The sequence below is a fragment of the Triticum dicoccoides genome, chromosome 3A (assembly GCF_002162155.2).
Source record: "Triticum dicoccoides isolate Atlit2015 ecotype Zavitan chromosome 3A, WEW_v2.0, whole genome shotgun sequence".
Taxonomy (NCBI): Eukaryota; Viridiplantae; Streptophyta; class Magnoliopsida; order Poales; family Poaceae; genus Triticum; species Triticum dicoccoides.
This window is the reverse complement of record NC_041384.1, coordinates 514,980,480-514,986,962: the sequence shown is the minus strand read 5'-3', so window position 1 is coordinate 514,986,962 and position 6,483 is coordinate 514,980,480.

The following is a 6,483-nucleotide window of genomic DNA, read 5'->3' as shown; positions in this document are numbered from 1 at the left end:
CATTTGTCTGACACGGGTCCGGAACCAGGAATACCTTCCCTGTTGAATTCCCCCTTCACCTATATCGTGTAGCCATACGTTAGGTCACACCGAGCACATCATATTGCCATGTTATGCTTTGTGATGTTGTGTTTGCTTATATTTATTGTTCTTCCCCCTCTTCTCTCCGGTAGACCCCGAGACCGATGCCGCCCCTGTGATCGACTACGTCGACGACGACACTTCTTCCTTTTCAGCAGAGCTTCCAGGCAAGCCCCCCCTTTGATCATCCCGACATCGCCCATTTCCTTTCTCTCATGCTTGCATTAGATTTTGCTACTGTAATTGTTTGCTCCTATTCTGATGCATAGCCTGCTTTTGTAACCTGCTTATTGTTACCTTACCTACTTATCCTAAACTGCTTAGTATAGGTTGGTTAGTGATCCATCAGTGACCCCCACCTTGTCCTTGTTGCCCCTGCTTCATCATCGAAGACCCGATCAATGTAATCAAAGACTAGGCCCTGACACCGCACATCACTTTCCCCTTTTGTTGCTTGACTCTGCAGAGTTACCATCGAGTGCCGCGGGTGGAACCTCATACATCACTCCTGATGAGATCTCTGTAGTGTAGCTATATGGTCGAGGTCATCGAGGGTGATTTCCTCCTTAACCACTTCTATTACGGCTCTGTCGTGCAACCCCTCAAGTGTGAACCTCGAGGGTGGATCCTCTTACATTCACCTTGATGATAACATCGAGTGTAATTCACTGGGGATGATTCCTCGGGTTTTCCCCTTGGTGTTAGACACACAATTACTATGGTTACTATGACTTTACACTGAGCCATGTTAGTAAAGACGGGTCGGTCCTGAGGGGTACCCGCGCGAGCTTAATAGTGAGTGATGTGGAGTCGGGTTGACCTGGAAGGTGTCCGTGAGATACTTACGAGGCATGGCCAGGCATTCTTAGCCCTTGCCGCAAGTACTCGAGACGGGGCGACGAGGTCACATCTTTCGTGAGTCTCTGCTTGTTACCGCACGTTCCTAATCCACTATGATTTGGATATTTGATCCGAGGGGCCTTTGGCCTGATAGCACTAACCATCACATGGGCATAGTATGGGCGTTCTGCGTCGTATGCATCAGCCGAAGCTTAATAGACGTCGGCGACTGAGCGGCGCGCGCCGGGTTGGACTGGTAAGCTCCTGCCTTTTTAAGGAGGTAGCTAGGTCTGCTCACCGACTGCCCACGCAACGTGCAGGAGTTCCCGGGGCGATGGCCCAAGACCCCTGGGGGCATAGGTTTAGTCCGGCGTGCTGACCTCTCTATTAAGCCTAGGTCAGGTTGCGGCGTATTGTTTGGCCGAGGCCGGGCATGACTCAGGAAAGTGTGTTCGGACGGAGTTAATCGAGCGTGGTGGGTAAGTTGGTGCACCCCTGCAGGGAAGAAAACATCTATCGATAGCCTGTCCTACGGTAATGGACACTTAGAGTTGTGTCCTGATCGATACAACTAGAACTGGATACGTGTGATGAGAAATGAATTGTGTATGGGAAATGGATAGTATGCCTCTGAGATTGCTTTCTCGCAGGGAGTTGAGAAAGGATCTCTGGCCGAGGTTGATAACACTACTACTACTTTACATTATGTTGATCTATACTCTTCTATATGCTGCAAGATGCTTGAAGATGCTAGTCTTCAATAGGCTAGGCTTTCCCCTTCTCTTCTGGCATTCTGCAGTTTAGTCCACAGATACAACCCATTTGTTTGATACAGATGCATACTTAGTTTAGATCTGATGTAAGTCTTGCGAGTACTTTGGATGAGTACTCACGGTTGCTTTGCTACCTCTTTTCCCCCATACCCGATTGTTGCAACCAGATGATGGATCCCAGGAGCCAGATGACACCACTGATGATTACTACTACCCTGAGGGTGCCTACTACAACGTGACGGTCACTGATGACTTGGAGTAGTTAGGAGGCTCCCAGGCAGGAGGCCTTGCCTGTTCGATCATTGTTGCTTTTGTGCTAGCCTTCTTAAGGCAGACTTGTTTAACTTATGTCTGTACTCAGATATTGTTGCTTCCGCTGACTCTTGTGCTTTCGAGCTGATGTATTCGAGCCCTCGAGGCCCCTGGCTTGTAATATAAAGCTTGTATTATTTTAATTTGTGTCCAGAGTTGTGTTGTGATATCTTCCCGTGAGTCCTTGATCTTGATCGTACACATTTGCGTGTATGATTAGTGTACGATTGATACAAGAGCGTCACAAGTTGGTATCAGAGCCGACTGCCTGTAGGAATCCCCCTTCCACACTCTTTGGCCGAAGTTGAGTCTAGTCGATGAAAACTATTTTACTAACATGGCTGTGCGGCCCATGGGCCCACGTCGCCATTGGGTGGTATTAGGATCTTTTATTCCTTGTCTATACTCTGGGACTCTGATCTCTCTTCTATTTTCGGGTTAAATGATTTTACTAACTCGAACATTAGGATCTCGTGATCACATCCGCCCGGAGAGCCCCTTATTACCGATGATCGTGTGCTGCACCAGAAGATTCCGAGGTTACTCTACGATGTTCTCTCGAGACACTCGTACCCACTGCCTTTGCAAATTCCCTACCACTGTTATATCCCTATTGATAACTGCTTACACCTGCCGTTCTTACATTCAATCCCATTGATCTTGTATTAAAAGATGCCCTGAACTGCTCTCCGTTGTTCCGAGAATCCCCTAAGCTTACTGCCTTGCAGTTCCTTGTCACCTGAATACCCCTACGGATAACTTTGTGCACCTATCGAGTATCCGCTCATCCTCAGTTGATTCATATACTTCACAAAAGTCTTCGTAATACCATTCGTTCTTGTGAAAATCCTCAGCAGCCTATTGTTCTTGAATTTCTTGCTTACTTGCATTATGGTTAATACCATAAGTCTAGTAATCTTATTGTCATCCTTTGTCATTATCATTTTGAATCCGTTGATACAATATGTTGCGAATGCTTGCAATCCTCAATCAGACCCTAGAATTCATCCTTCCGGCTCAGACGTCATTCTAACATGTGCTGGATCTCGACCAATCTAATCGCCATCGATTGTACCTCTAAGGCTATTCTACCTATCCATCCATAATTAGAGCATTGCTTCTGATCCCTTGCCTTGGAATTCATAATTCCTTTGCAATTGAGCTTTGAGTTAGTCGGTTGTTTTTATAATTTGATCTTCTTGCATTCTTTCTTCCTCTGGTTGAATACTGATGCTCACATCAGATCCCTTGTGGACCACCAGACCCCTTTTTTTTAGATTTTATCCGACAACGTCCTTCATATTCAATAAGCTTGTGAGCCTTTCCTCGGATACATAATACTTTTGGTAAATTGTATCCTCTGCTTTCTCAAGCATACTCTACTACCGAGCTTGTGTTATTTATTCTTGAAATTTATGATATATGATCCTAAGATGCCCCGATGGTTGAACCTATGCCTTCCCTAACCTGTGTGAACTTAAAAGTTATGCGGGTTATACTCTACTGGCTTTTCGTCAGATAAAATTTCAAAACTACAGCTTCATCAAGAGCGAGAAATAAAATGAAAGGTTGTGCATTGTAGAAGTGGGAGTCGACCCTGAACCTTTGTGTTCACGCCCACGGACACGGTGTGGAACTTATCATGAAAGCTCCTTGCAAGGATATTTAATCATTTGAATAATTCTTCCGGTATCATAAATTGGATCCCTTATAGTTATGGTCCTGACCATATTTCCTCCTAGATCCCATTTACTGGGTAAGTTAAAATTACTTATCCTCTGCAAATCATTTCCCCCGTCCAACCTCTACTTCGATTTACCTTCTGGCATAACACCTAGTACTTGATACTGGGAAGCTTTATACCCCATCACATCAGTCCTAGCCTGATCGGCTATATTTTTATCATGTCAACTTTTTAACTGGGTTACCTGGTCCTTATGCCCGGAGCAACTTCCGACGATGAGCTAAGCTTACATCGATCTTCCTCATCTTATCATTTCGCCTTGAACAACAAGCTTAATTTCGAGTTTGTGTCGTACCCATGGTTCCTATAACCTTTCGCTTCATCATTCCTTTGACATCTCTCTTGGGCGCCGCCGGGCTGGAGCCCACCTCATTCGACTCGGTGCCATTGCTGGCTGGCATTTTTTAGACGCATGTGTGCCGCGGTGGTGACCGTTTTGATGAACATGCCAACTTTCTCTCCTGTTGCAACGAACGAGCATATGTGCTAGTGTTAGACTAATATACGTATGCCGTGCGTCCCGCTGAAGAAAAAAATATCTGCAAGAATCGGGCTCTCCCGGGTGAGGTTGGTAGAAGCCTAGTTTCTCTATCGCTTTTCTTTCTTCCTTCATAAGAAAGAAAAAGCGATCTCGCCTTCCATCGCTAGGGACCCGCCTCCGCCGCCGGTCTTTGTTGGCTCCCCTCCGCCGGTGACTTCGGTCATCGGTGGTGAGGGGGAGTTACCGGATCCACGTGTGTGGATCGTCTCAGACTCCGTAGCTTAAAATTTTAGGTTGTTCATCGTCTTTGCTTCGACGGTGGCGATATCAGCGCCGGATAAAATTTCTCCAGATCATACTTTGACGAGGTGATCAGTCCTACGGTTGGGGGTGGATTTGAAAATTAGTCTGTTCAAGTAAGGATGGTGTGGCGGCGGTGACATCCTCATGGTGGAGATGTGTCCTCAGACTTCGCCGTTGCGACAACGTTGACTCCAACACTCGCGCGGAGATTGGGAGGTAGTACAGGAGGGGATGCAGATTATGGTCTCATGCGTCTATTGCAGCCTCTAATGCATCTGAATCTGTGATACAGTAGTGACCAGCATACTTAGCCTTCTTTCCTGAAAAAAAAAATCACAATCGCATGAACTGCTACACTGGCAAAATTTGCAGAACTGATGAGATCATTGCATCTAGTTTTTTTTGCAACACCACAAACATTAAGAACTTGTAGATCTCTTTTCAGTTCAAAAACTGCAACAAGATATGAGATGAGATAATTATAACTACAATGCATCAACAATATAATATAGCAAACAGATGTAATCTATCCAGCCATCCCATGCAACATAGTATTATTTGTAGTGGTGGAATCACCATGTGCACTTGTTACACTAAATAGAGGGGCGAACGAGGCAACACTATCCTCACACCACGACAAGATGAATCAGTTCATTTTTCCTTTCTGGTTGGACACCTTTGGGTCTGTGGAGCCAAACTAGTATTCCAATATCATCGACACGGACACTTGACAACCCGTCTTAACGCATTTGCAGTAACAACACTTGGAGCTCCTAGCATACCAGCTATCTAGCCAAGGACTGATAAATTCTTCAACCAACACAACCTAATCATCATAGGAGTGTGGCAAAAAAAACACTCTTTGGGCACCATATGAGCACATTGCTGATAGAGTAAGTGCACACAGGTAGAACAGCAGATAGAAACACATGAGCACAGAACAAAATGTGATGCCACTGTTGCCGCATTTGCAGAACTAGTCGACAAAATTGTGCTACGAGCCTATAAATGTACTAATTCTGGACTTTTGTTCCTAAGAGCTTCCAGAGCACCACTCAAGAACCACGTGCCCACTTAGCGGCGCAGAAGCAGCGGCCGCTCCATCCTGGCCACCCGCAGTTGGCACTTCCTCCAGAGCGGAAGCAGCGGCCTGAATTCACGTGAGTGGAAAGCGACCGAGCGAGATAGACTGAGAGAGAAGGGCGGCGCTACTCGAGTTCCCCAGAGTCAGCCACGACGCGGTCGGCGCCGGGTAACAGAGCGCAAGCTTGGCCTCGAGAATCATCTTGCATAGCTTCTTCTGGTCGATGTCTCTATGCTCGTACAACCATTTCACCCCCCAACTTTCTGCCTCCAGCCTATCCTCTTCCTCATTGTTCCCAGATCCGGCTCCCCTCACCACCGCTGGAGACGAGACCAAAATCTACCTTTTTTAACAATTATAAACCCTACAGTAATATATTCTCCACCTTCTCTCCAAGGGATGCTACTGGTCATTTTCACGTACTAGGCAATGCCCATGTATTCTCACCCGGGGATGGCCAGCTATTCGTCATCGATATTTACACTTCCATTCAATACATTGTACGTTGCTTGGTATAAATTTGTGAAGTTTATCAACGAGTAGAATTCCTCCTCTGCAATATCATGATACTTTGCTTACTTGCTATCATATCAAATCATGCATATAGCAAGAAATAAAGCAAGAACCACTAATAGGAAAAGGGCTATAGATGATATGGTCACTAATGGCGTACCAGACATATAGTGCGCCACTACTATATAGTAGTGGCTGGCGCATCATGTGTTGGTGTGCCATTAGTCTAATGTGCACCAGACCTACGATGCGTCACTGTAATAATTTTTTTATTATTTTTCTAAAAAATACTAATGACGCATCAGGGCACAGTGCGTCATTACTATATTTTTTGCAAAACTACTAATGGCGC